The following is an 11,972-nucleotide window of genomic DNA, read 5'->3' as shown; positions in this document are numbered from 1 at the left end:
TAGTAAGCATCACTTAGACCCCTAATTGTACGAACTGATTGTTTGATTTATATATGTGTTGAGCATGATGATAGTATGCTTGTATACTAAACTGGTTATATGTACTGATGTCCTGAGATAGCATGTCATGACTTGTATGTTGCATTCCATGGGGTTGGGTTAATTATATTTAGAGGAAGTGTGCTGAAAGGATCTTCAGCCTAACATATTGGCAGGTTAGCTGAAAATTACTGTTTAGTGCCACATCCGGTACTACCTGGAGTGTAGAGATGGGTGAGTTGATTTGATCTCCACATGGAGTGTAGGGTTGGACGGAGATGGTGTGTAGAGGCTAGTTGGGTAGGACTTTGTTACTAAATACTGCATGACTGCTACTGCTACTGTGATGGGCTAAGTCCCTACTGCATATTTGATACTGTACTAAGATGGGCTAAGGCCCAAACTGTTACAGATATTGAAAAAGGGCTTAGGCCCAGGACTGCTTTAACTGTGCACTGTGATTTGCTATTGTTTGTTTTTTGTGGGATTACACATTGAGTTTTAGTAAACTCACCCCTTTTGTTTAAATGTGCACAAGTAGTGTGGTGGAGGACTATTTTCGGTGACCACGGTATTGGAATTTCATGGTTTTTAACCCATATTTACGATAATTGGTTTTATTTCTATTCTTTTTTTACTAGCTAATTTTTTGTGTTATAATTGGACTTTTGGACTTTGATTTTGGATTTTAATTATCTTTACCTTATGGATTACAACTGCTAGTAGTAGGAAACCTAAGTTTTCAAAAGAAACAAATATTTTTCCTAAACGCACGATTGTTTAATCTGTTTTAAAAGCTTCCGCAAACGAATAATGTTTTGAAACCATCGATCAAATGAGAAACACAATTTTGGAACTAATAAGATATTAAGATAAGGAATTCAATGGTAATGGTTTTAATGCATCGACACGGTTTTCAAACACCCTATCACGTGACATCATTAGATCGGGCCATAACATCTGGGCCGAGTTTGGTGTGTTACAGAGTTATTCTTCAAGAAACAAGTCATTTATTTCCTTTTCATTAAGCTTTTCAAGGTGAGGATTCTCGATCCTTTAGACGTGGTCTGCTGTAAGATTTTTAGCTCCTTTCTTATCTTTAATCTCCAAATCAAGATCCTGCAACAATAAAATCCACCTTATAAGTCGAGGTTTTGCATACGGTTTAGTAAGAAGGTAACGAAGATCAAAGTGATCAGTGTACACAATAATTTTAGACAATATTAAATAAGGCCTAAATTTATCAAATGCAAAAACCATAGCTAGCAATTGTTTTTTTTTTGTAGTGGTGTAATTCTCTTGTGTATCTATCAAAGTCTTACTAGCATAATAAATCGGCTGAAAATGCTTCTCTTCGTTTTCCATGTACTACACCTACTACAAAATCACTTGCATCACACATTAGTTTAAAGGGTAAATTCCAATCAGGTGCAACTATAATCGGGGTATTAATTAGTTTTTCCTTAAGAACATCAAACACCTCTAAACATTCCTAACTGAAATTAAATGACACATATTTTTCCAGCAAATTAGTTAAATGTTTCGCTATTTTAGAAAAATCTTTAATAAATCGCCTATAGAACCCAACATGTCCTAAGAAACTTCTGATAGCCTTAACTGAATTAGAAGGAGGTAATTTTTTGATGGTTTCAATTTTTGCTCTATTGACCTTGATCCCTTTGTTAGAAATTTTATGACCCAAAACAACTCCTTCTTAAACCATGAAGTGACACTTTCACTAATTAAGCACAAGGTTCATTTCCTTACATCTCATTAAATCTAATTTTAAATTTTTAAGTTAAATATGAAAATAATTACCGAATACTGAGAAGTCGTCCATAAATACCTCTATAATGTCGTCTATGAGTTCATCAAAGATGGATAACATGCAATGTTAAAAAGTGGCTGGAGCATTACATAATCCAAAAGGAATTCTTTGGTAAGCAAATGTACCATATGGACATGTAAATGTCAATTTTTTTTTTATCCTCGAGAGCTATTAGGATTTGGAAGTAGCCAGAAGGTCCATCTAGGAAGCAATAATACATGTGACTAGATAATCTCTCCAACATTTGATCCACAAATGGTAAAGGAAAATGGTCTTTCCTTGTAGCATCATTCAGCTTCCTATATTCAATACAAACTCTCCATCCCATGACTGTTCTTATTGGAATCAACTTGTTCTTTTCATTAGCCACAAAAGTCATACCTCCTTTCTTAGGAACAACCTACTTAGGACTCACCCAAGTACTATTAGATATGGGATAAATAACTCTAGCGCCTAGAAGTTTAATTACCTCAGCCTTGATAACTTCCTTCATGTTGGGATTTAACCTCCTTTGAGCTTACACACATGGCTTATACTCATCTTCCATTAAAATCTTGTGAGTGCAAAAAGAAGGACTAATTCCTCTAATATTAGAAATTTTCCAAGCTATATCTCTTTTGTTTTTCTTCAACACTTGCAATAACTCATCTTTCTCATTCAGTTTTAAATCCAAAGCAATAATCATTGGTAATCTAGAATTGTTTCCGTGGAAGGCATACTCTAAATTATTTGGCAATTGCTTTAATTCCAATTTAGGAGGTTCTTCAATAAAGGGTTTCAACTTTAGTTCTTTACTTATCCCAATAACCTCAAAAACTTTCTGTCTTAGTGGAGACTCATTAGTATCTAAATTAGTTTTCATCTCATTCATCACAACATTATCTCCATCGAACTCCTCTCCTTGAACAAGACACAATTCCAACGTGTCCTTATGAATAATTTCTTACAATGAATCTTGAATAGCATGATCAATAAAGTTGATAAAATAATAGGAATCATCTTGCTCTCTAGAAAATCACATGGCATCATAAATTTGAAAAATGATCTTATCATCACATACCCTAAGCACAAGTTTACCATTACCCACATTAATAATAGCTCTAGCAGTAGCTAAAAAGGGTCAACCTAAAATTAAAGGCACCTCAATATCCTCATCCCTGTCAAGTATAACAAAATCAACAGGGAATATAAATTTATCTACTTTCACAAGTAAATCTTCAATAATGCTCTTAGGATATTTAACAAATCTGTCAACAATTTGAATACTCATCTTAGTGGGTTTAGGTTCCCCAAGACCAAGTTGCTTGAACATTTTATAAGCCATTAAATTAATACTAGCACCCAAATCAACTAATGCTTTTTAAATATCTAAACTACCAATAAAACAAGGGATAGTAAAACTTTCTAAACCTTTCAGCTTAGTAGGTAGTTTATTTTGGAGAATGGCTGAACACTCCTCATTGAGTTCCACAATGGATAGCTCTTTTAACTTCCTTTTATTTATCAATAGCTCTTTTAAAAATTTTACATATGTGGGCATCTGCAAAAGAGCTTCAAGAAAAGGTAAGTTAATATGTAATTTCTTAAAAAAATTAAGAAATTTACCAATTTGTTCATCCATGTGGTCTTTCTTCAACTTTGTTGGATACAGGATCGATGGTTTGTATTCTTTAAGCACCATGTTTCATTTTTTCGATTTTTGTCACACTATCATATTTCTCATCAGTTTCTTGTTTCAACTTCTTTTTAGGCTCTAACAACACTTCCCCATTCCTTAATGTAATTGCCTTCAAATGCTCATTTGGGTTTGGTTCAGTGTTACTAGGTAAACTATCTTGCTGTCTTTCTGAAACCAGTTTAGCAGGCTGTCCAATTTGATTTTCTAATTCATGAATTGATGCTTGCTTATTTTTCAAAGCTATCTCAGTGTTTTGAATTCGAGTTTCAGAAACTGAAATAAATTTAGCAAGCATCTCTTCAAGGTTCGGTTTCTTTTCTTGCTGAAAGGTTGTTGAAAACTCGGAAGGGGTTGTGACACTTGATTTCCTTGACTAGCCCAAGATAAATTTGGATGGTTCCTCCAACCTGCATTATAAATATTGCTATAGGGGTTATTTTGAGATTTAGGATTATTACCCATAAAATCGACTAGTTCATGCTCTATGCTAGACTTGATGGGTGAATATTCTGAATTAATCATCCCCACTCCATTCGTATCACATTGCATCACTAGATTCATTTGTTTATAAAAATTTAACCATCAATTTTATTACCAAGAGCTTGAACCTAATTTACTGACATAGAAACTACATCAATATCAAAAACTCTGATTGCCTTAACAGGTTTTGCTCTTGTAACTTGCCATTGATAATTATTCAGTACCATCTCCTTAATAAATTCTTGAGCTGCCTTAGGTGTTTTGTTGTTCAATGTTCCTCAAACTTCTGCATCAATCATCTATCTAGTCAAAGTATTCAAATCATTGTAAAAGTTTGAACTTGGAGCCACAAAAGTAGTCCATGGTGAGGACACCTTCTCAACAAATCCTTAAATCTCTCCCATGTATCATAAAGAGTTTCTATATCAAACTGAACAAAATAATAGATGTCGTTCCTCAACTTAGCTATTTTTTCCAGTGAAAAATATTTTAACAAAAAATTTTCAGTCATTTACGCCCAATTAGTGATAGAAACTCATGGCAATGAATTTAACCACTATTTTTCCTTGCTCCTCAATAAGAATGGGAACAACCGTAAGTGTATGGCATCATCAGTAACGACATTAATCTTGAAAGTGTCACGAATCTCTAGAAAGTTGGCCAAATGAGCATTCAGATCTTCATCTTGCAAACCATCAAACTAAACATATTGTTGCATTATTTGAATTGTGTTTGAATTTATCTCAAAATTGTTTGCATTAATAGTTGGTCTGACAATACTTGATTCAGCTCCAATCAAAGTGGGCTTAGCATAATCATACATAGTCAGAGGGGCAAGACGTACGGGAGGTAGTTGATTATTTTGATTATCACCCATCTCCACAGAATATCCTTTTCCTCTTGATTGTTTATTATATTCTGTTGACTTTTCCTTAATTCTTTAACCTCTCTATGATTTCTGTGAGCATTCTTTTCAATCTCACTATCAAAAAGTAATGGATCCAATGGGTTTCCTCTAGTCATAAACAGAACTCAAAAGACATAATTAATCATAGGGTTCATCTCCCTTAGGTATTTAGAAAATTAGATCATAATTGAAAATAAAAACATCTTAAAGACATTATAACCATAAGAAATAAAGAAACTCATAATAAACTTCAAAGAAATCAAAAGAAGATCTTCAATCTTGATAGAAATCTACTTTAGAGTCAGCTTCAATGATGTTTTTCAAGTTGTTTTCTTTAATATTCTCGGACGACTTACTCCCCTCTTTTTATCTTTGTCATATATAGGTCTTAGAATGCCCGAAAAGCCTAAAAATTGCATTTTTCCACGTGTTTGGAGTGTAGTTTGTGAAATCCACACGATCTAGCACATGGTCGTGTGTTAGCCCATGTGCCTCACATGGCCGTGTGTACAGCCCGTGTGGCTTTTGAAACTTGCTCCAATTTTTTTATTTTCACTCCTTTTGCTCCCAAATGTTCTCCTAAGTATAGAAACATGAATTTAAAGGATTAGGGCCATAAAAATTCACCATTTTACATTGAATAATCATCCAAAAACGCATTAAGAATAAGATTAAAGCATGTTACTTTTGGCATTTATCATATTCAACAGCGGTTTCGATGTTGTCATCTTCATTTTCTGCCAGATTGTCACTCTTAATCCATGTACTGGTGGTGGAATCATAATGATATCCCGCATGATGAAGGGCCCTATAACTAATAGGTTGGTTAGAGGAAATAGGGGTGTCTCCATGAATGCTAATGCCTAACGTCCTAAACAGATATGACAAATAACTGCCACGGGGAAGGGTGATATTTGTATTCATCCCCCTCCCGATAGCCTTAGTAATTTTATTAAACATGATGAGGGCTAAGTCGGGACGCCTATCGAATTTAAAAGAATCGAGCCGTTAATAATCAGTGTTTCGAAGCTTAGCATGTTTTTTTGAAAGGGTGAAGGGTCCAAGTTATGATCAAGTGGAGAACACGATCATGAAAGTTAAGTTCAAATGCTGATCTGGACTGAATAGAAAGGTTAGGATTAAAAGCACATTTTTCATCGAAGTTACCTCCACAAGGCAAATAAAGATAATCACCATACTCTTCTAAGGTAATACATGTGGGGATTTTCATTAAAAAAGAAGCGATGGCTGTCATGGTGCCATCGGACTCATCGTGCTCGAGTGTGGCATTAGAGAAAAATTCTCGAACAAGATTATAATAAGTGAGCAATGAAATATTAAGGAAATCCATCCAACTTCAGTTTTTCAAAATTGAAAGATAGACAAAATTAATACCCTCTAACATGACTATATCGACTTTCCTAGACTTCCAGACTCTCTTAGATGCAAAGTTTCTACAAAAATGGTGACATGAGGCATCATTATGAAAACATTCGTTAAATGATTATGTAGGGCCACTAGGTTGGTGGGATGATGAGGTACCGGTTCTTGGTCTTTTCTCAAGAGTTCAACTAAAACTCTAAAAAAAATTATTTGGGAATTTTGTCAAACACTTGGTGTGCAAGGGTTTCAGGTAAAAAAATTTAAGAAATGTTTAAGAATAAGAAACCCTCTGCAACAAAACGCAATAAATATAATCCAAATCAACCCAATAAATCATCAAGAAGAACTATTTAACCTATATTTTATAAAATACAAAATTTAAAAATTCTAGGGCATACCTTCAAAATGTTGAAATAGTGAAAATCCTTAAGCAATATTGTGCAAATCTTAATGGAAGGATGTTTAAAAGGATTGAAAGGCCAAGATATTACCCCCCCAAAAAAAAGAGTTTCGAAGAGTTTTAGGGAATGAGAGGAGAATTTTTGGATGGAAGGGAAAAAATTTTAGGTTTTGAATCAAAGCTATTTTGAAACAGCATGCAGGTGCCTTTAAAACCCAGTGGTATTGATATTTTTTAACGAGTATCAAAATTTTTTTAATTGGTATCGATACCAAATTGCAATACTGTTTTCAAGTGCAGTAAAATTGCAAAAACGAGAATTTTAGGTCCTTAGGGGTTTTAAGGGTCCTAAAATGACATTATGGGAATTCTTAATGGTTTCTTATGCATGAAATTGCATAATTTAAGAATGATGCATATGAGTCATGAAAAACAAAAAAAAAACTAAGTTAAAAAACTAAGTTAACAAAATTTAATCCATTCTAGGAAGTTCAAGAGCATAAAAAAAATCATGTTAGACTAACGAGGTCAAAATAGAACAATTATCCATATAAAAAAATCCCCTTAACTTTTTACATATAAGAGCCATATAAATCATGCATATATACTTTTGCAATCAAATTTAAGTTATAAAATAGTTTTAAAACAACATAGTGTTAAATTCATTTGAGCACGAAATTAAGACAATGTAGTAATATCTAATTCTCCTCTATGTGTCCAAAATCTTTGTAATACCTAATTCTCCTCTATGTGTCCAAAATCTTTCTTTGTCTAAAGGTTTTGTAAAAATATCTGCTAATTGATTTAAGCTGTCAACAAACTCTAGAACTATTTCTCCTTTTCAGAAATGATCTCTAATGAAATGATGCTTCTTTCAATGTATTTAGTGCTAGAATGTTGGATGTGATTTTTAGTGGACAAATATTACTAGTATTGTCACACTTGATAGGAATGGTATCTATATCAATTCAATAGTCCTTAAGTTGTTGTTTCATCCATAAAACTTGATCACAACAACTATAGGCAGAAATATATTCCGCTCTGGTAGTGGACAATGCAACACTATTTTGTTTCTTTGAAAACCATGATATATGCATGTTGCCTATGAATTGACAAGTATCGGAGATGCTTTTCCTATTTGATGAAATTAGAGATGAATGCTCTAATGTATTGAGGAAAAACCTCTCTCAAAGTATGTATTTCTTAGAAATATGTACAATTATATATACATGTAATATTGAATCAACTTGGGAAAGAATATTTATTAATTAGAATCTCTAAAAAAGTCAGATGTAATCTCTAAAGATATTATTCAATGCTATCAAATAATCAAAGATTCTCAACACTCCCCCTCAAGTTGGTGCATAGATGTCTCGCATGCCTAACTTGCAAAGAAGATTATGGTAAGTCTTACAGTTGAGCCCTTTATTAAAAACATCAGCCAACTATTTTTCGGGTGCTAGATAAGATAGACTTAAGGCACCACTGACTACTTTTTCCTTGATAAATTGGCAATCTATTTCGATGTACTTGGTTCTATTGTATTATACTGGATTTTGAGCTATGTTGATGGCCACCTTGTTACCACATTACAAGGTTGATCCTTTTTCATTCAACAACTTTAGCTCTTCTAATACCTCTTACAGCAATAAAAACTTACAAACACCTTAATTCATGGCCTTATATTCAACCTATGCACTTGATCGAGCTACAACACTTTGTTTTTTGCTCCTCCAAGTGACTAAATTTCCTCCCACAAGGGTAAAATAACCTGTTGTAAACCTTCTGTGATCAAGAGAGCCAGCCCAATCAACATCTATAAATACTTCTATCTTTAGATGACTATTTTTTTAGAAGAGAATACATTTTCCTAGTATAGACTTCGAATAGCACAACATTCACAATACTGCCTATATATGAGCTTCGCGAGGATCATGCATAAACTGGCTTACCAAACTCACCGCATAGGCTATATCAAGCCGAGTATGAGCGAGATAAATCAAATGTCCAATGAGTCTTTGATATCTCCCTTTACCCACCATCTCACCGATCTCTGCTTGTAATTTGTGATTACTCTCAATAGGTGATTCTACTGGTTTACAACCTAACATGCCAGTCTTTGTCAAAAGATCTAAGACATTCTTTCTTTGGGAAATAAAAATCCCTTCTTATCTGGTCACTTCAATTTTGAGGAAATATTGTACCAAGTCTTTGATTTCGAATTCCTAAGCCAATTGTTCTTAAGCCAGACAATTTCTTCCTTATCATCTCCTATCATAATTATATCATCAACATAAACTATAAGGAGATGAATCTTACCCTTGTAGTGTTTTATAAAGAGGGTATGATTAGCATTACTTTGTCAATAGCCAAATGACACCATGGCCTTATTAATTTGTCAAACCAGGCTATGGGAGATTGCTTTAGTCCACACCGGGCCTTTTTCAATCTACATACCTTCCTTTGAGTATTTTTATCCTTGTATCCTGGAGGAACTTTCATATACACTTCTTTTTCAAAGTCTCCATATAAGAAGGCATTCTTTACATCAAACTGCTATAAGTCCTTGTCAAGATTTGCTGCACATGATAAAAGGATCCTAATCATGTTCAATTTAGCATTTGGAGCAAATGTTTCTTAATAATCCATTCCATATGTCTGAGTGAATCCTTGCGCTACTGATTTGGGTTTGAGTCTTTCAATTAAACCATTAGCCTTTATACTTGATAGTAAACACCCATTTGTAACCAACCATTTTCTACCCCATAGGAGGATTAACCATTTCCCACGTCTCATTTTTTACTAAAGCCCTCATTTATTCAATCATAGCCTTCTTCCATCTTGGATTAGTGATAGCTTCTCTCTAATACTGTGGAACAAACATAGAGAACAAAAACAAAGAAAAATCTCTATAGGATGGGGATAAGGAATCATAAGAGACAAAGTCAGAGATAGGATGTACAGTGCAAGTTCTAACACCTTTTCGTTGGGCTATTGGTAATTCCAAGTCAGTAGCAAACGGAGGTAAAGAAGACTCACCTGACAATAAATAGTCAGGACATAAAGTAGATTGTATGATGGCATCTTCTTTCTTGCCTTTTCTATTGTATGTCCTTAAACCAGGCCTATCTAACAACCATCCACTAGTCTTCTCTTAAACCAAAGTCTCTAGTGGAACTAAATTCTCCCCCGAAAGAGTAGCAGTACAAGGTGTCATCTCCTCATTTTCAGTAACCTCGCCCTGAAGAGATGGTTGTGATGAAGAAAAGTAGGATTCATCCTCACAAAATGTTACATCCATACTTACATAATACTTTCTAGATGGCAGATGATAAAATTTGTAACCCTTCTATGAGAGAGAGTATCCAATGAAAGCACATTTGACTACTTAAGGATCTAGTTTGCTCCCATGTAGAATATGAACGAAGCAAACACAACCAAAGACCTTCAGTGAAATTAGGTAATCTGTCTTGCGTTGTAAGGTTTCTATGGGGCTTTTAAAATCTAGGACCCGAATAGGCATGTGATTAACCAAAATCACATCCCCCCAATAAGGCTTTGGAAGATTCATAGTGAACATTAGTGATCTAGCAACCTCCAAAAGATGCCTATTTTTTTCTTTCGGCAACACCATTCTAAGCACTTGTACCTAGACAACTGGTCTAATGAAAAATCCTATATGATTCCAAATGATCATTAAAGTTATTCTCAGTTCCATTATCAGTTCACAAAATCATAACCTTTTCATCAAACTGAGTAGTAATCAATTTATGAAAAGAATGAAAACACGAGAAAACATCACTTTTGGACTTTAATAAAAATACCCATGTCATTCGAGTGCAACATTCAATAAAAGTAACAAACCAACGATTACCAGATAAAGAAGTAAGGCGAGTAGGGCCGCAAACATCCGAATGAATAATTTCAAAAGGAACATTACTTTTATTATTACACAAAGGATAACTATTTCTTGTATGCTTAGCAAACTCACGGGCATCACAAACTAAAGAGTATAACTGAGTTCTTGAAAACAAATTAGAAAACATCTTGGCAAGAATGGTAAATGATAGATGTACGAACTGCCTATGCCACTGAAGTATCTCCCGGTTGACATCTTTATTATCTCCAAATAATGCTTAAAACATACTAGACAATCAATCCAGGAGATATAAGCCATTGCACCATCTACCACTGCCAATCATCTTCCCTGTTTGGAGGTATTGAAAGACATAGTGATCAAGAAAGAACTCAAGTTTACAATGTAAGGCTTTAGTGATAGTACTAATAGATAAAAGGTTAACCGAGAATTTAGGGACATAGAGGACAGAGAATAAAGTGATATTGGGAGTACACAAAATAGAACCTGTTCTAAAGATGGAGGTAAGGGAGCCATCGGCTAGTTGCACACTATCTTTAAAAGGACAAGTAGTATAGTTAAATAACCTTTTGTTTGACCCTGTCACATGTCTATTCACACCAGAATCAATAATCCAAGAGTCAGAAGTAGATGAAGCATTTAAAACAGTACCTAATTTCGCACGATTAGACTTGGCAATTGAGGTAGAGTCCAATTGAGACAAGAGGCGTCGAAGATGTTGAATTTCGTCCGAGGTAAAACTTCCAGCAGAAGTGGACTTATCCTCTATTGTTACAAAGTTTGACAAATTTGCTTGAGGCTGAGAATTACCCTCTCGTTTTCCAACACGACCTCGAGTGGGACGACCATGCAACTTCTAGCACAAGTCTTTAGTGTGCTGAGGCTTACCACAGTAGTCACACATCAAGTGATCATTGGCAGACTTACCACCCGATGGACCATCCTGGTTAGTAATGAGGCCAACTGTCTCTAAAGGTGGATTATAGAGCATAACAACATGACGACTCTCCTCCTGTTGCACATGAGAGTATGCCACATTGAGAGAAGGGAACGAAGTCTTGTCAAGAACTTAAACCTGAATTTGATCATACTCAGTATTCAACCTAGCCAATAAATGAAAAACATGTTCCTTTTCCACCATCTACTGAAATTTTTCGGCATCCTTGTCACAATTCACTTGAAAATCTTGATAATAATCAAATTCCTGCCACAACCCACTTAATTTAATAAAATATTGAGAAACCGTAAGCTACCCTTATTTTATACCATGGACCTTATTACGAATCTAAAAAAATTGCGTATCATTCCCAGTACGAGAGTAGGTGAAAATAACAACATTCCAAATATTTTTTGCAGTACCAAGCATCAAATAGGTTTTAA

The 11,972-nt window shown here is 34.5% G+C and overlaps 1 non-coding gene across 1 annotated transcript; it reads left to right on the top strand.

The window, feature by feature from the left end:
- Positions 1-4,381: 4,381 nt before the first annotated feature.
- On the top strand, positions 4,382-4,488 carry LOC121214982 (small nucleolar RNA R71). Its single transcript, XR_005910717.1, has one exon. It is a non-coding gene; the product is annotated as a small nucleolar RNA R71 (small nucleolar RNA).
- The last annotated feature ends 7,484 nt before the right edge of the window (positions 4,489-11,972 follow it).

Source organism: Gossypium hirsutum, chromosome D02 (assembly GCF_007990345.1).
Source record: "Gossypium hirsutum isolate 1008001.06 chromosome D02, Gossypium_hirsutum_v2.1, whole genome shotgun sequence".
Classification (NCBI taxonomy): Eukaryota; Viridiplantae; Streptophyta; class Magnoliopsida; order Malvales; family Malvaceae; genus Gossypium; species Gossypium hirsutum.
Note: the sequence above shows the minus strand (reverse complement) of the source record. Positions and strands in the feature narration are given on the sequence as shown.